The 26,457-nt window shown below is 37.1% G+C and overlaps 1 non-coding gene across 1 annotated transcript; it reads right to left on the reverse strand.

Annotated features, from left to right (window-relative positions):
- Positions 1–5,410: 5,410 nt before the first annotated feature.
- On the reverse strand, positions 5,411–5,517 carry LOC141663425 (small nucleolar RNA R71). The gene has a single exon (XR_012551497.1). It is a non-coding gene; the product is annotated as a small nucleolar RNA R71 (small nucleolar RNA).
- Between the last annotated feature and the right edge of the window lie 20,940 nt (positions 5,518–26,457).

The following is a 26,457-nucleotide window of genomic DNA, read 5'->3' on the forward strand; positions in this document are numbered from 1 at the left end:
CTTTTGTTTTTCTTTTTTGTAACTACTGTCTAGGACAAGCATGCCTTGCCACATGGCAGGGGTAGTTCCCATCTTACACCTATAAAAGGCTGCCCTATTTCCTTCTTTTATTTTTTATTCTCACCAAAACCGAATAGTCACTTTTTCTTTTTCTTTTCTCTCTCAATTTTCTTGAAGTTTCTCCGAAGTTTTGAAGTGTTCGATTTTCGATTCTTTGCTGTCGCTCCACCATTTCTTGTTGATGTCTTTGATCGAGTTGTAAGCCCCTTCTTCCTTACTTTTTTAATTACTTTATCCTCGTATGTTTGCATGTCTTATTCGGTAAAGGAAACATAATATTCGTGTATTTGATTTGTGTTTTTATGGTTATACGAGTTTTTTTTGTGATGTAAGGTTTTGTTTTGGTGTTTGGCTTGAGCTTTATGGTTAGATCTGGAGGTATTTGTTTTTTTGGTTTGAATTCCATCAGTTTTTACTCGATTTTTCTGGGGTTTTCGGAGTTTGTTCTTCGTGTTCTTGGTGGGAATGTATGCAAGTATATGTAAAATGTTTATGTTTTGCTTTTTGATTCTTCAAAAAGCTATTTTTGGGTCAGGGTTTTGGTTTTGATCCGGGTTGGGGTGCATAACTCGGATCTAGGTTAGTTTACATGGTTGAAATTGCATGTATAAGATTGCAAAGGTTTTTAGGTTGTTTAGATCTGAGTCAGGTTTTCAGACCTGGGTCTGGGTTCTGGGTTTTTGGTTGCTTTCTGTGATCCGGGTTGGGGGTTGAATCTGGTTTTGTATATTGTTTAAGGGCCTGTTTTTGCTTACTTAGTATAGATAATCCGGATCGTTAATGTTTGACCGGATTGGACTTGTATTAGCGGTCCGGATTGGTAGGTTATGGTAGTACTAACATAACGTGCTTGATCCAGACCGTTTAGCAAAAGATATAAAATTGGTAGGAGCCCAGACTAACTCACCTTGATTTTAATAGGTATATGCTCCCGATCAAGTAGCTTCCTAAGAGAGCTTTTAATTGCTACCCGGGTTGTTCCAGTGAGGAGAGTAATCCAGATTCATCTGAGAGGACCCAGATCCGGACTGAAATGGGTAAAAAGGCTTCCACATCTGCAGAGGTAATTACCAAGTTCCAGTATAAGAGGCTCCCGGAACACTCAGTTCCCTTCACTCCCGAGGGGTACTAGACAGATGTGAAATATCATTTTGTCACTTAGAGTAAGGAGGTTGACAGTAGTGTATACTATGGGATGATCAAATATGAGAGGCAGGGTAACGGTCATCCCGGGGTCTATAACTAGGAGACACTTGAGAGAACCTTCGTCGAGTTCCCTATCAGCCGAGATCATTACCAATTAAAGGATTCTTTTGCTGAGGCTGATCCGGTTGAGATGGATAAGGCCATTCGGGCTGCATTCCAGTTAACTCCAGATGTTGAGTGGAGGTGGTCGGAACCTCACGAGAGGATCTACCATCGCACGACCAATGGTTTTTTTCTGTTATGGTTGGAGCATTTGAGATCCGGGTAGAGCCCTCGCTGCCACATATTTGTTAAACACTTGTGCAAACATGTTTATAAGATTTCTCCCATGCAGATCACCCCGAATGGGATTAAGTCCATGACCTGGTTCATAGCCTGCTGTAACAAAACCGGGTTCCATCCTATCTTGAAGTTATTCCACCAGATCTTCTACCTCTCTAAGTCTAGCCAGAAACCTTTCTATGAGATCAGGTTGCGAGCCTCTGAGTGTGGGTATGGTCCGGGTAGAGCTAAACCTGTAATGCATCAGACTTCTCTGAAGTACCGGAATGGCGAGATAATTCTCCTAAAGGGGGTTGACTTGGCTTATTTGTCTTATTTTACTATGGTATCCAGACCAAATTCCAGCCTGCTATTCTAGAAGGGGAGGCTCTGAACCAGATTAGGGCATTTTGTGACTCTCTCGGATTCCAGCCAACCCGGGATACCTTTATGAATCATAAGTTGCTTTTTGAACTTGGTTGTAAGTTTCCTATTTATCTTGATTGTTATTTTTGATGTCTTCCCGGATCTTCTCTGCTATGGTTTTAGATTTTCCCCATTTAGAAATAGTTGTTTATCTGATCCGGATTGTGTGATGTGCATTTTATCCCGGACCCTACCTGTGTTTTTACTTGTCGAATTTTCTTCGTAGAAATAGTTATTTTGCTTGATCCGGATTGTTTGTTGTACATGTTGATCCGGGTCACGTCCCTTGTTCTGCTTTTAGAATTCCCTTCATAGAATTAGCGGTTTTGCTTGATCCGGATTGTGTGCCATGCATGTTGATCCAGATCCTGTCTTTTATTTAACTTGTAGAATTTTCTTTATAGAAGTATATGTTTTGTTCGATCCGGATTGTGTGACATATGTTTTTTTCCGGATCGTTGTATAGTAATATTGGTCTTTAACTCGTATCTTTTCTTATCCCCTTTCAGGTTTGCCACATTATAACCCTGCTCTTACGGGAATCATATATTCATCTGCTTATGTTGCTGCTTTCAACACTCTGGGCCTGGCTTTCAAGACCACTAAGGGGACTCTTGGTCCGGGATCCGTATTTGCTAACGTCGAGAGTGGGGTCGAATCATCCGCCCCGCAGAATGTTCCTGATCCGGGTAATGAGTCTAGGGACTTTGAGCCTGTTATTCAGGAGATCCTTGATGATGATGATCCCCCTCGAAAGAAGAGGAAGAGGGTTCGGGCCAAGCCTCCCCAGGGAAAGACTGTTGTGACCAGCCGGGTCATCTGTGATTCAGAAGGGCTTGGTCTGGATGAAGAGCCTGTGAAGGTGGGGACCAAAACTCTCTTGGATCTGGCTAACTTAATGTCTGATATCCTGGCTGACAATGATTGGGAGGAGATGGAGGGATCCGGAATGGCCGCTGCTTTCAAGAAAGTAACTATACACTGGTGACAGTAAAGTCGGTAATAATATCTTGCTTTCTTCCCAGGTTGAAATTCTTTACTTAGTAGTTTTTCCTTGTTTTTTCTCCCACGTTGGTAGTGGTATAACTCTCTGCTCGGATATTGCCTTTAATGAGGTCCGGGAGGCCAACAACATGACCAAGTTCGAGAAGGAAAGGGCTGATAATCTTAAGGATGAGCTGGATGAGGCCTGGGAGGGGTTTTGGATAGTGGAATCCGGGTTGAAAGGGCAGCTGAAGGATGAGAAGGCCCAGGCTGATGGTCTCTCCAAGGAGGTCGAGAAATTGAAGGCTGATCTGGCTGCAAAGTAGAACCTGAACAAAGATGCTATCATTGCAGAGTTCAAGGCAAGTGAAGAGTATCACCTGGCGCTTGCTCAAGCCGGGGTTCCTGAAGTTCATAGGGCTTGGATCGTGGCAGAGAGGCATGTCAAGACAGATCCCCTAGACAACTGGAGGAGCTTTATCTAGGAGTTCTTGGCAGCTAAAGTGATAATTGGATTTTGTATCTACTTGGAATGCTTTATTATAAGCTTAAGTTGGTGTTTTAGACTCAAGTTGTTGGTATTTTTAATGTGTTTTTGTGTTATTACATTTCAGGCATCAATAAAATGAAGAAAGGACTTTTTCAAGAAAATATACTGAAAAGAGATCAGAATTGACCTATACCATTCTCAAGTTATATAGAATCTCGTTAGGTTTACGTGGGCAGTTGAATCGCCTAATTCTGACGAGTATAACTCAAGATATGGCCAAAAGAATAATCAGTAGAAAAGTACAGAAGTCAGGCGCGGCCACCCAGAAACTAGCATGCCCAGCTGACTTTCTGCCAAAACAGCGCGGCCGCCCCGCCATTAGCACGGCCGCCCCGCCCCGATTTTTCCCCCAGAATCCTTATTTTAGTAGAAATTGAAGATGTTAAGAGTCCTGGTCATCCTGGAGCCTATATATATCAATAAAAAGACGTTTTTAACACCAAGGAGACTTGGGAAAGCAATAAGAAGACCTAGGGAGCACGAGACGACTACAGAGAAGAAGAATTTTGTTTTTTTGATTTAGGCGATACTTGGATGCTTGTTTTCGGTTTGTCTTTGAACCCTAGTACTCTTATATTGTGTATTATCATGCTTTCATTGGAACCCATGGAGATGATGAGTTCGATTATGAACTAATTACTATCGTGGGGTTCCAATGGATTTACTTATGGATTTCTCTAGTTAATTTATTTTGATACCTTAGTGTGTGGTGATTGTATGATATCCTAGTATTGGTTGTGGTTATTCGTCTTATGTGCGTAGCTAACATATAAGATAGTGTGTTAATCTCTATTGAAGCGACAATGAATATAGAGGTTTAGAACTTTCCATGCTAGCATAGGTTCATATGTTATTGTTATGCATGATTCATAGGTAATTTTACCCATCTTACTTGCCCTATGTAATCACGATAGATAACTTGCGCATTAAACCGTTATATTTTCAATTCTTATAGAAATATAAGGACTAAGCATAATTGGTGTTTATTCAACTTCTATCTCTTTTGTGGATGCTTGGTAGTAGGGTATTCGTACAATGAAAATTGGTGTTTACTAGTTTCGTGTTATCTGATTAGTGTCATAACCATTACATGCTAAGGTTAAGAACAAAAAGGCTATTGAATGAAGTATTTAATGAAGTTAAGATCTCATGTTTGTCATATATATTAATTCAACCATTCTTGTTCTCTTAGTTATAATTGTTAGTTTAATTCTAAGTATTAACAATCTCAACTTGTTATTTATCTTAGCATTGGATAATAACCATATCATTGTTGCATAGGTGCATATTCTTAAATTAACCAAAGAGTCTCTGTGGGAATGAATTTGATCTAAATTTTATACTACTTGTGAACGTGTATACTTGTGTATATTATTAGTGCGTGTTAACGTCCTAACAAGTTTTTGGCGCCGCTATCGGGGACTCGGTATTAATTTTTAGTTTATGTGCTTGTCATCAGTGGTCGTTAAAGTTCACTAACTCAGATTCTTTTACTTTCACGATTTATTTGTTTGTGTTTCAGGTACTCATTACAATGGGAGATCCAATAGCACGAACGAAAGCCTTGATGGATTTTTCTCAACCCAAGATCAATGATATTCAATCTAGCATTGTCAGGCCAGCTATCACAGCTAATACCTTTGAGATCAAGCCTGGCATAATTCAATGGGTGAAAAATTCAATCCAATTTGGGGTTCCCCAATGGAAGATCCCAATATGCACTTTAGGGATTTCATTGAGATCTGCGACACCTTCAAGTTCAACGGTGTTTCTGAAGATGCTGTGAAGCTGAGACTATTCCCATTCTCTCTAGGGGACAAGGCTAAGAGCTGGTTACACTCTCTACCAGCTGGTTCGATTGCTACTTGGGAAGATCTTGCTTAAAAGTTTCTCACTAAATTCTTCCTTAAGGCAAAGACAGCTGCAATCAGGAATGCTCTTACTCAATTTGCGCAACAATCAGGAGAATCTTTATATGAAGTTTGGAAGCGCTACAAGGAGATGCTTAGGAAGTGTCCTCATCATGGAATTCCTGATTGGATGATCATCAATTATTTTTATAATGGTTTGGGAGCACAGACCAGACACATGCTCGATGTAGAATCAGGTGGAGCCTTATGGGCTAAGAGCTATGATGAAGCTTATGATCTAATTGAACTGATGGCTGCTAATGAATATCAGTATTAACCTCAGAGATTGCCACAGGGCAAGGTAGAAGGAGTTCTTCAAGTGGATACAGCTACAGCTATCACTGCTCAACTAAAGGAGTTGTCTATGAAGATCGATTCTCTGGTTAACTATGGTGTTAATCAGATAACCAGTATTTGTGAGCTATGTGCAGGTTCGCATGCGACGGAGCAATGTGCTATATCTAGTGAATCAGCTCAGTTTTTGAGCAACTTTCAGAGATCGCAACAACCAGTTCCAGACACTTATCATCCTGACAACTGGAATCATCCTAACTTCAGATGGAGCAACAATCATAATGCGATGCAACAGCCGTTCCAGCAGTTTGAAAACGAGCAATTCAATCTTCCAGTATTTCTGCAACAATTTGCACCAAGACAATAACTCCAACTTCAACAACAAACTCATGAAGGTGCAGGTCAATATTCGAATGAAAAATCTGAATTGGAGGAGTTGAGGCTTATATGCAAAAATCAGGCTCTTATATGCCAAAGCCAGGTTGTTTCTATCAAGACTCTGGAGGACCAAATAGGGCAAATTGCTAACGCCTTATTGAATCGACCACCAGGAATGCTTCCTAGTGATACAAAAGCCAATCCAGGCAAAAGGGAAGTTAAAGAACAGGTGAACGCCATCACCTTGAGGTCTGGAAAGGTCGCAAGCCCCAAAATTCAGCAAGACGAAGAGCCTGAAAAATCTCAAGTTTCAGAAAATGAAGTTGTGGCTGAAGAAGAAGTGTTGAAGGATGCCGAGATGGAACCAAGGAAGAAAACTGTGGAAGACACTCCTCTTGAGGGTAATATGGGGGAGAAGCAGGTCTATCCTCCACCTCTGTTTCCTAAAAGGTTGCAGAAGCAGAAGTTGGATAAGCAATTTGCTAAGTTTCTGGAGGTGTTCAAGAAACTTCACATCAACATACCCTTCGCTGAAGCTCTTGAACAGATGCCTAGCTATGCGAAGTTTATGAAGGGTATTCTATCTCAGAAAGTGAAGCTCGATGACTTAAACACAATTGCTCTAACGGAAGAGTGCAGTGCTGTTCTGCAACAAAAGTTACCTCTGAAGCTTAAAGATCCTAGAAGTTTCACTATTCCTTGCACTATTAGAAACTTGTCATTCGACAAATTTTTATGTGATTTGGGAGCTAGCATCAATCTGATGCCCTTGTCTATCTTCAAGAAGCTTGGTCTGCCTGATCCGAAACCAACATAAATGTCATTGCAACTAGCTGATCGTTTGATTGCTTATCCATGAGGTATAGTGGAGGATGTCTTGGTCAAGGTGGATAAACTCATCTTCCCTGCTGAATTTATAATTCTTGATTTCGAGGAAGATAAGAAGTTTCTCATCATCTCGGGAAGACCATTCTTGGCTACAGGCCGAACTATGATCGATGTGCAAAAAGATGAGCTTACGATGAAGGTTCATGATCAGAAGGTCACTTTTAATGTGTTCAAGGCAATAAAGTTACCCACAGCTAAAGAGAAGTGCTTTAAAGTAGAGTGGGTTGACTCTGTCATGAATTCAGAGCCTGAGCAATTGCCAAAGTCAGATACCTTAGAGAGATCCTTAATAGGGGAATCAGTTATTAAAGATGAAGAAAGAGCAGAGAAAATGCAGGTTTTGAATGCACCTATGTGGAAGAGGAAGTTGGATATGCCATTCGATTCTCTTGGGTTAGCAGAGCTGAAAATTTCTCAGGAGTATTTTGAACCATCTATTGAAGAAGCTCCCACACTTGAGCTCAACCGACTGCAAGATCACTTGAGTTATTCATTCTTAGGTGCACCCCATGATAAGGGGTTGGGATATATTTTTGATGATGTAGAGAGTGGCTGGACGGATCTTACCGTGCCTACAAAGGGTTCTTCTCATGTGCAGCAGGTAGTTGATAGGACTGGTGTTGGTGATGAACAGTATAGGCGAGTGACTAGGCATATGGAGGCCATGCACGACATTCACCGTCATTTTGCTGCAGATTTGACACAGGCTTTGGGCACTATTTTCCGAGCCACTGGTGTCGAGGTTGATTGGCCACCTGATCCTCCACCCGAGGAGGGTGATCTTTCCGACGACTAGGTATGCCTGAAATCCTTATTATTACCTTCAATGAAGACATTGAAAATTTTAATTTTGGGGGTGATAATGTAAGGATTAGTTTGTGTGTGTCCATATAGTTCATATAGATTCATGATTGCATATATTTGTATTTCATTCGTAGTGTTGCATGATTGTTCATGTAGGACATATTTGTTTGTTTTTTATGTGATTTCATATAGTTGCATTTGCATGCATATTTAGCATGATCCCTTAAGATGAACTATGTTATTTGATAAGTTGATATTGATTTGAGTATGGTGATGACGAATAGAGGGATGTTTATGTCCTAATAAATTGATTTACATGCCAGAAACAAATATTTTCACAAAGTCTTACAGGGTTGCTTTTAATCTAGATCATGATCATACTTGTTTGTTGTTGAGATATAATCACTTGGTTATATTTAGAATTTGTGATATTCTTGTAATGACGTAAAAACACTGATTTTTTTATCTGGAGAAAAACTTGGATTTCATTGCTAGTTGTGAATAAGGCTATGCGTCAAATGGCTAGTAGTCGGCTCATAGTTTTATGAGTAGTCTAGGGTTGAATGAAATGGAGCGAAACACACTCATTCAGAAATTGTTGAAAAAAAAGAAAAAATGGAAAAAAAGAAAAGAAAAAAAAAGAATGTGTTTATGCATAATTGATCAAGAGTGAGCTCTTTAATACTCGAGTTATTAAGTTTTAGGGGACTTTACGCCTAGTGACCTAAGGCTTTTATAGTCTGGGATCCGCTAACCTAACGCTCGCTACATGGGTATTATTGCATAAGTCTTTTGGGACCTCATTCATTGCACGGTCAAGTAAGCATCTTTGTTATGTGTTCAATAATAGCATGAATCCTTGTATAACTCTAGTAGAAATGAGGTGTTATGAGTTATTATGCGTTTAACATCTATTCTAGTTATAAACTTGTGATTGTTTTGATGATAGATAAGTTATGGTTATTGATCTAGTATCGAGAGTATATCTGTTAAGAATCCACACACGCACGTTTCTGGTTTGTGAGTTGGTTTGTGAGATTTATTCAAACTCTGTTATAAGTCATTGCATTCTTAGAGGCATCGGCTTATTCATTTGGTTATGGTTATTATGAGGGGATTGATTGCATTGTCATTTAGTTGCATTCACGTAGTTGCATTCATGTATTAGGTTTGTTTTGTAGTTTTGAGTCTGTTTATGCTCGAGGACATGCATCGATTCAAGTTTGGGGGTGTGATAAATGGATTTTATGTCTACTTGGAATGCTTCATTAAAAGCTTAAGTTGGTGTTTTGGACTCAAGTTATTGGTATTTTTGATGTGTTTTTGCGTTATTTCATTTCAGGCATCAGTTAAATGAAGAAATGAGCTTTTCAAGGAAATATGCTGAAAATAGATCAGAATTGGAATCCTAGGCTATTCTCAAGTTGTATAGAATCTCGTTAGCTTCGCGTGGGCAGTTGAATCGGCTAATTCTGACGAGTAGAACTCAAGATATGGCCAAAAGAAGAATCAACAGAAAAGTACAGAAGTCAGGCGCGGCCGCACCAGAAACCAGCGCGCCCGTGCTGACTTTCTGCCAAAACAGCACGACCGCCCCGCCCCAATTTTGCCCCAATTTTGCCCCAAAATCCTTCTTTTAGTAGAAATTGAAGATGTTAAGAGTCCTGGTCATCCTGGAGCCTATATATATCAATAAAAAGACGTTTTTAACACCAAGGAGACCTGGGAGAGCAATAAGAAGATCTAGAGAGCACGAGACGGCTACGGAGAAGAAGACTTTTATTTTCTTATATTTAGGCGATACTTGGATGCTTGTTTTCGATTTTTCTTTGAACCGTAGTACTCTTATATTGTTTATTATCATGCTTTCATTGTAACCCATGGTGATGATGAGTTCGATTATGAACTAATCGTTATCGTGGGGTTCTAACGGATTTATTTATATATTTCTATAGTTAATTTGTTCTGATACCTTAGTGTGTGGTGATTGTATGAAATCCTAGTATTGGTTGTGCTTATTCGTCTTATATGTGTAGATAACATATAAGATAGTGTGTTAATCTCTATTGAAGCGATAGTGAATATTGAGGTTTAGAACTTGCCATACTAGCATAGGTTAATATATTATTGTTATGCATGATTCGTAGGTAATTTTACCCATCTTACTTGCCCTATGTAAATATGATAAATAACTTGCGCATTAAACCGTTATGTTTTCAATTCTTATAGACATATAAAGACTAAGCATAATTAGTGTCGATTCAACTTCTATCTCTTTTGTGGATACTTGGTAGTAGGGTATTCGAACAACAAAAGTTGGCGTTTACTAGTTTCATGTTATCTGATTAGTGTCATCACCATTACATGCTAAGGTTAAGAAAAAAAGGCTATTGAATGAAGTATTTAATGAAGTTAGGATCTCATGTTTGTCATATATATATTAATTCAATCATTATTGTTCTCTTAGTTATAATTGTTAGTTTAATTCATAGTTATAAACAATATCAACTTGTTATTTGTCTTAGCATTGGATAATAACCATATCATTGTTGCATAGATGCATATTCTTAAATTAACTAAAGAGTCTATGTGGGAACGAATTTGATCTAAATCTTATACTACTTGCGAACGCGTGTACTTGCGTGTAATATTAGCGCGTGTTAACGTCCTAACATAAGGCAGCCGTTGAGCAGGGTCTAGGGGAGGCGGAAGCCTACGACGGTCCCAGTCCCAGCTTTATCTAGACATTTCCGAGCTATGACAAGCTTTCCAGGCTTTGCTCATGTAATTTGTTTCCTTCTAGTAGGTTGTTTATCTTTCGTACTTTGTTCCTGGATGATGTTAGGTCACACACACTGTTGAAGGGGGTTGAATACAGTGTATAGTACAATCAAATCGAACTAAGAACACAAGTATGTAACACATAATAATCTTATTAATAAAACAGTATTGCAATGGAACCGTTCTCTCTCAGTGATGAACAAATATCACGAGAGCTGCTAGGGTTACAATGAATAATATTCTCGATTAATATAACACTTATGGTGTAAACCCTATGTTGTGTTTATATAGATACACAGTTACAAGATAATCTTCTAGTTGATATCAAATATAAGTCTGCATCCTAAAATATATCAATTAGTTATCTTTTCCTCCAAGTCTTCTATTCTTCATAGAATTCTTCTCCATGCATATCTCTTCTTGTTTTAGTCTTGATCTTCTTTCCTTTCAATCAGCCACCTTCCTTATCTGAAAGTCTTCTTAAGTCCTGATATTATCTTCTGATGAATATCTTCTGATATCTTAAGTTCTGATAACTTAAGTTCTGATATCTTAAGTTCTGACTTCAGTATAAGTACTGATTTCCAGTTAGGTCCTGATTTGTCCTGTTAGTCAAGATCTGAAAACTAAACACAAATCATTATTAGACATGACATCACAAATATATCTAACAATCTCCCCTAACTTGTAAATTAGCATAATATACAAGTTCAATAGATATTTGATGATGTCAAAAACATCAAGTACAAATACATATGAGAATTTGACTAGATAACTACAACTCACAGTCCTTGTAGCTTTTACCATCCTTAAAGTTTGATATCAGCTTTAGCCTGTATATCCTTCAAAATTTAACAGTTGTAGTCCTTGACTTGGCTTCAGTATTTGATCTCTTGAATGTCAGGAGTTGTTCTGAGATAGTTCTTCAAAAGAGTTCTCTCAGCATATTCAAGTTCATTTATCATCCTCCTTTTAGCATCTTTAAGTTCAAATGTATCTTCTCCTGTCTGAAAGATAGCAGCCCTGAGATCATTAATCTTTGCTTTCCTTATTTCCTGATCTAGTCTGATCAGATAAGCTTTGTCAGACTCCAAATTAAATTCAATACCCTTAATACCCAGAAATATAGTGATCTTGGCGGTATTAGGCTTCATCTCAACTAATTCACCATTGTGAGCTCTGTACTTTGGATAGTATGGTCTGTTAGACTATACAGAATAAAGTTTCTTCTGCCTTTGAATATCAAATTGTAAGTAACTGGCAGCACCATCTGTTGACGTGTTCTTCACTTGAAGTAGAAATAAAACATGTTGCAGTTCTTCATAATACTTCAACCGAATTGCATCCTTTCTTATCTGGAATACTCTTCCATATGTCATAAAATAAAGCATTATGTCTTCTTTCATCTTGGAATTGTAAACCATCTGTACAGACTCCAATTGATTTAGTCTTTCGGGAGTTGTCCCTACTCCTGGTTCAGAAAGAGATGTAGGATCTAAAGTAGAGTTGTTTACTCTCTTCTCATCAGCATTACCCAGTCATGTTTTATCTCTAGCTTCATTCCCTTGAAGTAATCTACCCTTAAAAACATTTGTTGAAGTCTTTATTGGTTGAGCAGATTGTTGAGCTTTAGTAAATCCAGGTAGTAGAATTTTTGAAGGTTTAACACAAGCAAAGTCAGAGGTTTCCTTTTCTTCTGATGTCAAGACAACTTGAGCTCTGTCAGAGGTTGCTTGAATATTTCTTTTCTTCTTCAAAATCAGACTTGTATCTTCATCAGATTTTGCTTCCAGATCCATAGTTGGCATATATATCTTTACAGGTTCATCAACTTTTTCCTTACCCTTGAATCTAGGATCAACTTCCACCTGTGATTTGGACTTGTCCTTAAATGCCTCAGTATATGTCCTCTCTTTGATCACAATACCCTTAGGCTTAGGTGGCTTCTTTGCAATGACTTGAGCTTTAGACTTTGACTTAGATTTGTCATTTTCAGCTTTCAGTCTAATCTCTTCTTCCTTCAGACTTTCAATATCCATGCCTGGATTGTCCTTTAGGAACAGCCTTTTGGAGATCTCTTCATCAAGTTTCAAAGTTTGTTCATCAGAACTTATCCTTTTACCAGTATCAGAACTTGTTCTTTTCCCAGCATCAAAACTTGTTCTATGACTTGTAGTTCTGGCTTTTATTGATAAAGAACTCCTGCCTTGACTTAGACCTCTACTCCTTTCAGAGTTTCCCTGGTCTTCATTATCATCATCCTTACCCTTCAGTGGTTGATCAGTTTTGCATTTGGACTTAATCACTTTCTCCCCCTTTTTGGCATCATCTAGTAGAAGCAGGGAGACAAACAATTCCATAGAGTTTTGGATTTCATTGAGTTGGTCTTGTTGAGCAGCTTGATTCTTTAAAATATCAGATAGTTGAGCTTGCTGCTTTTCCTGAGTCTTTTCTATATACCCAATGCGGTCAAAGGCTGGCTTAAAAAACCTTTTCTTTTCCAATTTGACATTCATGTCTTGCTGAATCAGTGTTTCTTGAATTTTGTTCACCTTGGCTTGAGTTATTGAGCGTTGACCTTGAAGGTTCCTGGTACTCAATGCAGTAACTCTGAGTTGTGCTTTGAAGTCATCATTCATCAGCATCTCATCAGCTTTAGCCAGGCGCTCAGCAAGAATATTTGCAGTAGGAACAAAATCAACTTTGTTCCACTCCTTGATCTATTATATTGCTCTAGAGGTTTCACTCCAAGGTACTGGTGCATCCTCTCTCATAAACTTTTTAATCAAATCAACTTTATTAACTGTTTGTAGAGGTGTATGTCCTGAAGGACCAGCTACATCAGCATTTTCATTTGTAGCAGCTTCACCAGTATTTTCAGCATTTATTTCAACAGAACTTGCATAATTTTCAGTATCAGCATCTTGTGATAGAATAACTGTATGTGAAGCAATAGAAGATTCATCTGCATTGACATCAGCATCTAGCAGTGGAGTTGCTGATGGAGTGTGTTGAGAAATGGTTGGAGCTTCCAAGTACAGAACCTCAGGCACATTCAAGTTGTGAATATCTATTTCAGCACTTATACATGGATTATCAGCATGTACTTGATCAATAATAGGAGACACAGAAGGTGTATGCATGTGTTCTTGAGTATTCTCTGGCTCTTGAATAGAAGATTTGTGAGCTTCAGTAAAGTCTAGTTCAGTAGAGGGAAGAGATTCAATCACAATTGGGTCTTTTGAGATCAGAGATTCCTGACCTCCTTCCTCAGCTGCTGATTCCATTCCTTCATCAGAGATTAATGATTCTACAGCCCTCCTTGCTCTTTGCTTTTTAAGTTTCTTAGCTGATGGAGAGACTCTGGGAGCTTCATCATCAGAGTTTAGCTTTCTAAGCCTTTTTAGGGGCCTAGAACTCCCACTTTCTTGAGCTTTCTGAGAAGAGACCTTCTCAGCTACTTCAGCAATAGGTTCTGATGGTTGAACCTGTACCTCATCATCAGACTCATCTCTTATTCCTTCTTTTCTGCTGTGACTGAGGGACTGTCTTAGTCCTCTTTGCTCTAGAAGAAGAAGGCTTCACTTGATTATGTGTTGATGGTTGGTTGGCATGTTCTGATGTGAGTGTTTGTTGAGTGACAGGAGTAGGTGATGATGCCTGTTGTGTGTTGGTGGGTTGGACATCAGGATATAGCAATGAATAGGTAGCAGCATCAGCATTAACAAGGGCTTGCTTTACTGATAAAGGAATTCTAAGGGGTCTCAAAACTCCCTTCTTGTTGTCAGCAGTTAAGAGATTAGTAAAAGCCCTCTTAGCTAATCTAAATGGTTCTATCTGTTCACTTGCTAATTATGGTTCTTCTAAAGTACAATGACTGTAGATTAACTGACAGAACCTAGCAAAGTAAACTACATTCCTGTCCTCTTTCATTCTATCTCTTATAAAACATAACACAGTCTTTGCACAATCAAAATGAGACTAGTTTAAGAGTGCATACCCAATTTGTTGTATCAGAATAGGAATGGCATCAAAATTTGAGCACTTGTGGGGAAACGTCTTCGTGATGCAATTGAAGAAGAAGCTCCATTCCTTTCGAATATATGGGCGTTTGAGTTGACCCAACTTAGCCAAACTTTGTTCATACCCAAGATTAGCCATCATTTGCTGTAGCAATGGCTCCTCAACAGTAGAACTGAATTGACAGTTTTTAGGTAGGTGTAGAGCTTTGCGAACTGTTGCCGGAGTAACAACATACCCAACCTCCTTTGTTGTAAACACGATGCTTGGAGTCCCATCCTTACCACCATCATCATAAAGTCCTGTACGCCAAAACGTCAAAACTTGAGTTCTAGATAAATAGGATGGTTGCGTCAAAGCGAACCCAATTTCACTATGAGATAAGAAATCCTGAATAAAATGAAGTTCCGAAGGAGCTTCACTCTTAGTGAGAATGGCAGCATAATTGTTGGGGACGAACTTTGCTTTATTAAAGATTATATCCTTGGGTGCCATTGAAAATGAGTGAGAATTTAGAGTGCCTGAAAGGTGTTTGATAAAATGTCTGTATGGAAAACCGTCAGAGAATGTGAGAAAATAAGAAAGAGGGAGAGAGTATAGAATACAAAAGTAGATAAAAGATTTAAAATATTTTCTCTCTTTTACTTATACACACCACTTGACAGCAGTTTTTGAGAAGTGGAACAGACTGTACACCTATCAGCCATGCAGTAATTAAGACAAAAGTTAATGGGCACGGGAAATAAGTAATGATTACTATGCACATGCAGTTTTTCAAAAAAACTGTTCCCACTAAACAAATGATTATTACTGTCTTTATCTCACATAAACCAATATTCAGATAAAATATAACCGTTCAAGTATTGACCTAAAAATAAATCAAGGAAATAAATACTGCCACGTCAGCATCAGAACTTGATTATTATCAAAATTTAAAAGTCATCAGAATATGGATCCTTTACTCAAAAAGTGAATGTTTATTTTTGTAATTCTTCACACAAATACTGATATGGTTGCAGCAGAACTTAATCATCAGAACTTCCATCAGAACTTGTCCTCAGAATTTATGCAACTGATACATAAATTGTTCACCTAAAACAACATTGATCACCACAGTAATTTTCATCATTCATATGGAGTGTAAGTGTGTGCTTTAAGCTAAATATCAGACAAAGAGTAAAGTCTGATTCACTTCAGTACATCTTAGAGATAAGGCATAACTAAGAACTTTGCTCAAAATCTGTCATTAGTCTGAAGTCTACTATAGTCTGAAATCTGTCAGTACATCTTTTAAAATTCCTTTTTACAGTGGCTTCTCAGTGTAAGTGAGTCACGACTGCTTATCAGGATTTATGCTATTATTAGAGTATTTCTCCAGTAATCAGAGAATGTGAAAAGTCACTAAGAAAATTTTATTTTGCTTTTCTAATGCATATTACTTAATACCAGCAATGCACTTGGGTCTTCCCTTCCACATTTATTTTTCTCTAGATCTCAAAGGAGTACCTAATATTTATTTCTTTTCTTTACTTTTTCTTTTGAAAAATGAGGCTTATCAGCACTTAGTACATCCATGAGATTTACCAACATCAGAACTCAACAGATAAGAAGCATTATTCTAGTTTTTGACTTAGTAATAAGATACACAAAGTAAACCTAACCAAGCTCAATATCAGAATTTGCTTATGTTAAAAGATTTCCACATAAACAATTACTTCAAACATGAGATCTTTAGTATATTAGAGACTACTAGGTCAGCATCTAGCACAGTTATCCTCATTGGATTGAATAGTCACAGAAACATTCATATCACTATCAGAGTTTAGAAGTTCATATCAGACAACAATCAGCACTTAGGTAAATTTTATTTAAGCATAGATTACATAAAGATAGTAATATCTGTTAATACTGATTATAAATTCTGATGTATCAGAACATAAACTAAGCAGATTTAGAGAAGAACCTGAAACCATTCCAAGTTCATTTACCAATCTTGTAAAAGTAGCTTCACATAGTGGTTTTGTGAAGATATCTCTTAGTTGTTGATCAGTTGGAACAAAATGCAATTCCACTATACCTTCCATCACATGCTCCCTCATGAAGTGGTACCTAATGCTAATGTGCTTTGTCATTGAGTGATGAACTGGATTACCTGTCATAGAAATAGCACTTTGATTATCACAGTAAATAGGGATTTTAGAAAATTCTAAACCATAATCCAGTAACTGATTCTTCATCCAAAGAATTTATGCACAACAGCTTCCTGCAGCAATGTACTCTGCTTCTGCAGTTGATGTGGAAATTGACTTTTATTTCTTGCTAAACCAAGAAACTAATCTGCCTCCAAAAAATTGGCAGCTTCCACTTGTGCTTTTCCTGTCAATTTTGCACCCTGCAAAATCTGCATATGAGTAACCTATTAGCTTAAAGTCTGATTTCCTAGGATACCACAATCCTAGTTCAGCTATACCCTTAAGGTACTTGAAAATTCTTTTCATAGCTGTTAAGTGATGTTCTCTTGGATCTGCTTGAAATCTTGCACAAAGACAGGTAGCATACATAATATCAGGTCTACTTGCAGTTAGATAGAGTAGTTAGCCAATCATACCTCTGTAATCAGTAATATCTACTGATGTACCAGTATCCTTATCCAATTTTATTGCAGTGGCCATGGGAGTGGATGCACTTGAACAGTCTTGCATTCCAAATTTCTTCAACAAATTTCTGGTGTACTTAGATTGACAAATAAAAGTTCCTTCTTCATTCTGCTTGACTTGAAGGCCCAGAAAATAGCTAAGTACTCCCATCATACTCATTTGATATCTTGACTACATTAGCTTAGCAAACCTTTTACAAAGTCTGTCATTTGTAGAACCAAAAATGATATCATCAACATATATCTGTACCAAAAGTAAGTCATTTCCATGGATGAGATAGAATAAAGTTTTGTCAATTGTCCCTCTGCTAAATCCACTTTCCAGAAGAAACTGAGCTAATGTCTCATACCATGCTCTTGGAGCTTGCTTAAGGCAATAAAGTGTTTTATCAAGTCTGTAGACATGATTAGGAAATTTTGAATCTACAAAACCTGGAGGTTGTTCAACATATACTTCTTCTTCCAATTCTCCATTAAGAAAAGCACTTTTTACATCCATTTAAAAGACTATAAACTTTTTGTGAGCAACATAAGCCAGAAATATCCTCATGGCTTCCAGTCTAGCAACTGGTGCAAATGTTTCATCATAATCAATTCCCTCATATTGAGAATATCCTTTTACAACCAGTCTTACTTTATTCCTTGTAATTATGCCATCACTGTCAGACTTTATTTCTTTCAAATTCATTTAACTCTTCCTGCATTGCTTGCACCCAATCAGCATCTTGAAGAGCTTTTTCCACTTTCTTTGGTTCAGCTTGAGAAAGAAAAGAATGATAGAGACATTCATTTGATGTTGTTGTTCTAGTTCTAATACCTGCTTCAGGATCTCCAATAATCAAGTCAGGTGTATGTGCTTTAGTCCACTTCCATGCAGATGGAAGGTGATCTCTAGAACTGGATGCTCTCCCATGATCCATGCTATTTCCATCAACATTTTCTGATGCTCCCCCTGAAATTATGCTCTCTGAGTTGGATCCTTCAGAATTTAAGTTTCCAGAATTATCAGAACTTGGCCTATCAGAACTTGATGAATCAGAATTTGAGTTTCCAGAATTATCAGAAGTTGGCCCATCAGAACTTGATGAATCATAAATTGAAGAGCCTGTTCTAGGTTCTGATGCTTCTTGAGATATGGTTGGATCTTCAATATGCCCCCCTGCACAGGTGCATTTTCCTTTGGCGTAGTCACCACAGTATCAATAATATCAGAGTTTAACCCATCAGAGTCTGCAGTATCAGGATTTAGACTATCAGAATTTACAGAATCAGAATTTAAAACTTCATTCTCAAATCTCAGCTGATTATGATCATTAAAATCTTCAAGTCCAGTAATCTTCTTATCATCAAACGAGATATTGATATATTCCATGACAACCCTTGTTCTTAAATTGTAGACTCTGAAGGCTTTTGTGGAAAGTGGATATCCAACAAAAATTCCTTCATATCCAACAAAAATTCCTTCATCAGCTTTTAGATCAAATTTAGATAGCTGTTCAGGATGAGTCTTAAGAACAAAACACTTGCATCCAAATACATGAAAGTACTTCAGATTTGGCTTCTTTTTCTTCACCATCTAATATGGTGTCTTTCCTTGCTTGTTAATAAGTGTTGCATTATGAGTAAAATAAGCAGTCTACACAGCTTCAGCCCAAAAGTAGGTTGGTAACTTTGCTTCATCAACCATAGTTCGTGCAGCTTCAATAAGAGTTCTATTCTTTCTTTCAACAATACCATTTTGCTGTGGAGTTCCAGGAGCCAAAATTTTTTGCTTTATTCCATGGTCTTTGCAGAACTCTTCCATAATCATATTCTTGAACTTAGTGCCATTATCATTTTTTATGATTTTCACAGAGTCTTTGACCAATTTATCCAATTGTTTGACATGATCAATCAAGCTAGATGCAGTTTCACTTTTTATGTGCAAGAAATACACCCATGTGTATCTGGTAACTCATCTACTATGACCATAACATAATTGTTCTTTGCAATAGACATGACATTCACTGGACCAAATAGATCAACATGTAGTAGGTGACAAGGCTCAATAATTGAAGATTCAGTCTTGCTCTTGAATGAAGATTTTCTTTGTTTTACCTTTTGACATGAATCACAAAGGCCATCAGGAGCAAATACTGATTTTGGCAGTCCTCTCACAAAATCTTTCTTGACTAGTGCATTTATATTGTTGAAATTTAAATAAGAGAGTTTCTTGTGCCAATCCAAGCTTTCGTCAATTGATGCTCTACTTAACAGACAGATTGCAGGACCATCAGAACTTGTTGAAAGCTTGGCTTTATAAATGTTACCATGCCTGTATCCCTTTAGAACAACTTTGCCTGTAGATTTGCTTACAACTTCATAGTGTTCTTCAAAGAAATCCACATGATAATCTCTATCACAGATTTGATTAACACTTAGCAGATTGTGTTTAAGTCCTGAGACTAGAGCTACTTTTTCAATGATGACATTCCCAAGATTGATATTACCATATCCCAGAGTTTTTCCCATGTTGCCATCTCCATAAGAAACTCCTGGGCCAGCTTTCTCCATAAAGTCTGATGGTAGGGCTTTATTTCCAGTCATATGTCCTGAACATCCACTGTCTAGAACTAGGATGTTTTTCCTGTTACCCTGTAATCACAAAGACCACTAATGATTAGTTTTAAGGACCCAGACTTGCTTGGATCCTTTGGCCTTATTAAGTTTGTTAACATTTGCAGCGGATTTAACATCAGAGTTTATGTTAACATTTTTCTTATCAGAATTTACAGTATCAGACTTTGCATCAGAACTTACACTAGAAGGAATAATGCTAACTTTCTTCAAAGAAGGTTTTATTTGATAATAATCACAGTACAAACTATGATATTCCTTACAAGTATAAATGGAATGCCATAAACTACCACAATGAAAATAAGGATTTTGTGGTTTAAACCTAACAGACTGACTCTTAACTCCTGATTTAGGAGGTAAAGAGTTGATATTCTTATTCTTCCTGCAAAAAGAAGCAAGATGGTTAGAGTTTCCACAGTTATAGCATTTCTTTCTAGGAGCATTAGGAACAGGATTATAATTATTGCTTTTATTCACACCTTCCTTTCCATTCCTATTTTTCCTAGGTGGCTTTACCTTGTTTACATTCTTAATCTCTTTCAGCTTATACTTAAGCTGCTTCTTTGTCATTAAGCATATGTTAACTTCAGCTGGTTTATCCTGTTTTAATTTATCTGAAGTTGACTCTGCCTTAACTTCTGTCTCAATATCTTTCATCTTTTCAGAATCAGACTTTACAGTTTTAGCTACAAACTTAACAGGATTTACCTTCGGCTTATTAGTGTGTTTAACAATAATTGGCTTAATTTTTTCAGATCCTGTTTTACTTTTATCATCTCCATAACCTAAGCCCTCTTTCCAGTTTCCACTACTTAGTAAATTCTGAGTTGTTCTGCCAGAGTTAGTCCAAGTCCTGATAATCTCTTTTTCCTTTTCTAACTCAGTTTTTAGAGATTGATTCAATTTTAACACTTCATCTCTAACATAAAAAGCATCATCTCTTTCTTTCTGACTTTGATGAAACATAACTAACTCTTTTTCTAAATAGTCATTCCTTTTCTTAAAAGCCAGATTTTCAGAAGTTAACCTATCACATGTTAAAGTCTGATCTCTATAACTAATGAATATGGTTTTAAGATAAGATCTCAACTCAGTAATATCATCAGTATGAAAAGCATAAGTTGTTTGAGGTACCTTTAACTCAGCAGCATCAGAACTGCTATCAGCATTTGCCATCAAGGCATAGTTCACCTCATTTTCAGAATCTGAAGTGTCTGTCCAGCTTTTCTTCTTTGTGACAAGTGCCTTGCCTTTATCACCTTTTCCTTTCTTGCAATCAGGAGATATGTGGCCTTTCTCACCACAATTGTAGCATTTAACATTTGAGTAATCTCCTTTGTCAGACTTTCCTACTTTGCCTTCAGATTTTCTGAATCCCTTCTTATCAGAACTTCCACTTTTCCTGGAAAACTTCTTTCCCTTTCTGAATTTCATGTAGGCTATCTTTATGATACTCTTTACCATAAGAGCACACAATTTCATCATCTCTTCATCAGCATCCATCTCAGATAGACTTTCAGTTTCTGAATCATCATCATCATCATCAGAACTTGATGAATCTGATTCAGACTTTGTGATGAGAGCCTTTCCTTTGCCTTTCTTTGAGACAGCCACTTTGGGGGATTCCTCCTCAGCCTTAAGAGCAACTGTTCTTGACTTTCTCCCATTCCTCTTGCTTCTTTGATCCATCTCAAGTTCATGAATTTTGAGCATACCATAAATTTCATCAAGAGTTATTTCATCAAGAGCATAGTTGTCTCTTATAGTAGTTGCCTTCAAATCCCAACTTTCAGGAAGAGCTAAAAGGAATTTAAGATTATTATCTTCAAGATCATATTCCTTATCCACCAGTGACAGATCATTCAAGAGTTTGACAAATCTGTCATATAAACCAGTTAATGACTCATCATGTTTTGAGTCAAAGTGCTCATACTCTTGAGTGAGTATAGTCCTCATGTTCTTCTTAATTGCATCAGTTCCCTGGCATCTTGTTTCCAAGGCATCCCATATCTCCTTTGCAGTCTTGCAGTTAATTACCTTGTTTGACATGACATTATCAATGGCACTATGCAACAAATGCCTTACCTTTGCATCCTTGGAAATAGATGAGATATCTTCAGCTATATACTCATTTTTCTCCCTTGGTACAGTCTTTGCTGGCTGATCTGCAACTACAACAGAGAGCTTGTTTGGCTTATGTGGTCCTTCATTAATTCTGTCAAGGTATTCTGGATCTGTAGCTTCCAGAAACATAGTCATCCTCACTTTTCATATGGGATACTTAGAAGGTCTCTGTATGGGAACCCTAATAGTCTCATATCGATTATGGATTTGAGTCTTTGGAGTTTTTTCAGTTTTGGTGGGCTTGGTTGGAGTTTGTTCTTCTTCAGACATGATTGTTTTGGATCTTTACTGTATTTGTGTTAACAGATAGGCTCTGATACAACTTGTTAGGTCACACACACTGTAGAAGGGGGTTGAATACAGTGTATAATACAATCAAATCGAACTAAGAACACAAGTATGTAACACAGAATAATCTTATTAATAAAACAGTATTGCAATTAAACCATTCTCTCTCAGTGATGAACAAATATCACGAGAGCTGCTAGGGTTACAATGAATAATATTCTCGATTAAGATAACACTTATAGTGTAAACCCTATGTTGTGTTTATATAGACACACGGTTACAAGATAATCTTCTAACTGATATCAATATGAGTCTACATCCTAAAATATATCAATTAGTTATCTTTTCCTCCAAGTCTTCTATTCTTCATAGAATTCTTCTTCATGCATATCTCTTCTTGTTTTAGTCTTGATCTTCTTTCCTTTCAATCAACCGCCTTCCTTATCTAAAAGTCTTCTTAAGTCCTGATATTATCTTCTGATGAATATCTTCTGATATCTTAAGTTCTGATAACTTAAGTTCTGATATCTTAAGTTCTGACTTCAGTATAAGTACTGATTTCCAGTTAAGTCCTGATTTGTCCTGTTAGTCAAGATCGGAAAACTAAACACAAATCATTATTAGACATGACATCATAAATATATCTAACAGATAATTTGTAATCTTTGAATTTGCCTGGATTGGTTGCCAATCCGGATTAACTGTAATTTTTGAACGTTGCTTGGTTAGAATTTTCTTGTTTAGAAAATATTCTTAGTAGATTTTGTATGCTTTTGATCCGGGTAAGAGAATAATTTCGGGTCTGTTTACTTTTTTGTTTGTTGTATTTTTGGGAAAAAATCCAAGTACAAAAGAATTGCCTTCTGTTAGGTAATGAATTACACACAGAGGGGAGGGGTGAATGTGCTTTTGTGTTTTAATGCTTTTCTTGAACTATTTTGGTTGTGAACAAAGTAAATCAAATCTTGTAGTGAAATGTGTTCATGCAGAAATTAAACATGCAATAATAAAGAACACAGATCTTTCAAAACTCACTTAATTTTATATTAAAATTAAGAATGTTTTGCTACAAAATTTCTTGGCTCTTTATTGATAAAGAGCTTAGCTTCTTTCTTGAGAGAGTACAAGAGTTCCTGATCTAAATGTGTTAACTTTATAATTTAGTTAATTGCTAGTTTACATAGTGTATAATAATACATGCTATTAACTTTAGTAAACTGTCACTTGTCATTTCCATTTTAGGAAAAGTATATCTTCCATTTCTGGCTTATCATATCTTTGCATATTGTGTTAACTTTGATCTTCCTTTGTCAGTTAATCTTTACCCTTGATCTTGCACACTCTTCAAGCTGCTTTTTATAGACTTGTCAATCCAGTTGGTTGGATTGTTTGTTGATTGTTAATCTTGGATATTGAACTGGTCTGTAAATTATACTTTGAGATTTTACCTCGAGATCTCCAGTTGGGTCTATAGAGAACTTGACATCTCGATAAGTATATTGGCTTATCGAGATCTCTAATACTCCATAGTAAATTTGACTTGTAGAGGTCTCTGAGTTCTCTATAAGAGAATTTGGCTTTTCGAGATCTCTAGTCTTCATATCTTCACTTTGACTTATTAATTTCTCTGAGCTCTCTAGTGGCTTATTGACTTATCGATAACTCAGAGTTCTCTAGTCAAATTTGACTTATCGATAACTCAGAGTTCTCTAGTGAGTTTTGACTTATCGATATCTTTGAGTTCTCTAGTGGAATTTGACTTATCGATAACTCAAAGTTCTATAATGAATGTTGACTTGTTGATAACTCTGAGTTCTCTAGTGAAAAAATGACTTGTCGATATCTCCAATCTTCATGTCTTCAATTTGGCTTGTCGATATCTTTGAGTTCTCTAATAGCTTTCATGAGTTCTCTATTAGTCATTTTGGAGTTCTCGAATGACTTCTCTATAACACTAAATCTGTGACTTGTAGAGATCTTGACTTAAAACATTTTCCCAAAACAGATTTATTCAACTCCAAGCTTCTTCATAATTCTTCCGAGGCATGATCTTCTTGATCTTCTTCCAGATAGAATTCTTAGGCTTGACACTGTTTACAGAAAAATACTCCAGTCTGCTCTTTTAACATTTTTACAGACTTTAAATGTTACAAGTACATAATACAAATTAAGATTACAACACAACTTTCTTAGGGTTGTCAATTTGTCTTAGTCTTGTTGAAGTACATGCATGTCTTTCACAACAATCTCCCCCAATTTGTGAGAAGATTGCTGAACACAAATTTATTCCTGTTAACAAGACTAACCCCAAGTTAAAATGGAAAATAAGAATAATATAAAAATTGACAGAATTACATCAATTGTACATTAGATGATTTTGAGTTGAGTAATTATATGCATTAGACAAAGACTGGAGCTTTTGATTCTTCTCTAATGAGGTCCTTCAGGTATACAAGAATTTCAAGTTCCTCTATGATTGAAGTCCCTGATAGAGCTTCTATCAGTTTGAATTTGTCTTGCTTAGGATAACCATCTAACATTTCAATTCTGAATTTTGAAAATGAGCCATCCTTTACATTCAAAAATTTTCCATCTTTAGAGATTCTGCTCATCCCTTTAGCTTTAAGTTCTTCTGATCTTTTGATGTACATTTCAATCTCTTCATCATACTTTCTCCTTTTCTCCTCATACTATGCTATACCTCTTTCTCTTCTTTCCTCTCTTGCAATCAACCATTCAGCTAGAACTGATCTCCATGCTCTTGTAGTAATATCCTTATCTTTCAACAAACTAATCACTCTCTTGATTTCTGTTGAAGAGAGAGTGTCCATCAAATTGCTGCCCAGAAAAGTGAAGGACCCATCTTGAAAGTAGATTCTTTCCCCCTTAAAGTAAAAACCCAGACTCTGACTATTTCCTCACCAGTTGTTGAAAATAGTCTTTATCTGAACTACACCAATTTAAGGGTAGGAAATCATTCTGCTTGAAACAATTCCAGATGGCCCTTTCAGTGACTTCAACTTTTTTTAAGTAGGCTTAACTTTATTAGGTTTTCTCCCAACAGTCTTGAAATGAGTTTTGTGTGATGGTTTGACAGAAGGTAGGACTGAGATTTTCTTTCGAGATGTTTGGCTTATGGTGATTGGAATTTTTAGGAAAGAGTTAGTAGTTTGCTTGTATAGGAATTTAGGCTTAGAGGCTTGAGGTGGTTTGATGTTTGAGATAGTTGATTTTGAAGGTTGAGCTAAAGGTTGAGCTAGTTGTGTTTGGATTTTTAGGGTTTTGTGTGGTTCTGAGCCATCGTGATTCTTTTTACTTCTCCTCTCACTTCTTCTCTTCTTCTCCTCAACCTTTTTGTCTTCACCCTTCTTCTTTTCATCCTTACTGCCAGTTGCTTTAGAAGCTTGACTTGGATTTTAGCCAGAAGGATTTTGCTTATCATCCTTCTTCTCATCATCATCCTCATCTTTCCTTAGATTGTACTGAGTGTTTGGCAACATGGTGTCAGGATTCAAGAGGTATATGTCCCAGATTTTTATCATTTTAACATCCTCATGCTTCTTGTTCTTTTTATGCTTCAAGTCGGACTGCAATGTCATGATCAGCCTCATGTTTGATCTAACACAATGTTTGGGAACAATGAGATGCCTTACCTGACTGGTTATTGGACAGACATAAACTACTCCTTTTTGTGGATGTAGATAGACTTCTGGGAAAGCTGCTATCTGTGCCTTTTTGAGCTCTTGGAGAAGTTGAGTGTCTTCTTGAATGACTGGATTCACTCTGTCAATCATTACATCCAGTTCAGATGCTCTTAAGGCTTGAAGGTATGGAAGAGTCACCTGGAAACACCTGTCCACACCACCATCATTGATGTTCATGAAAATCCTTTTCTCTAGGAAATTATCAACTTTCACCACCATTGCTCTTATAAAATTGATGTTCTTGCCCAAAGCTTTCTTGCAAGCCATATAGTTGTGTTGTAGAGATACCCTTAGTTCTGCAAGAAGGTCATTAAATTCCTGATCTTGATTGGGTCCTTCTGCAGCCCTTAATAGTCTTTCTTTCCTAACATCAACTTGAGCACCTGAACTTTGTCCCACCTGAATAGGCTCTTTAGATTGTGTCTAAGCATCCCTGGATTTTGCAATTATAACAACATCAACTTGAGCACCTGAACTTTGTCCCACATGAACAGGCTCTTTAGATTG

This window comes from Apium graveolens, chromosome 5 (genome assembly GCF_009905375.1).
Source record: "Apium graveolens cultivar Ventura chromosome 5, ASM990537v1, whole genome shotgun sequence".
NCBI classification, from domain to species: domain Eukaryota; kingdom Viridiplantae; phylum Streptophyta; class Magnoliopsida; order Apiales; family Apiaceae; genus Apium; species Apium graveolens.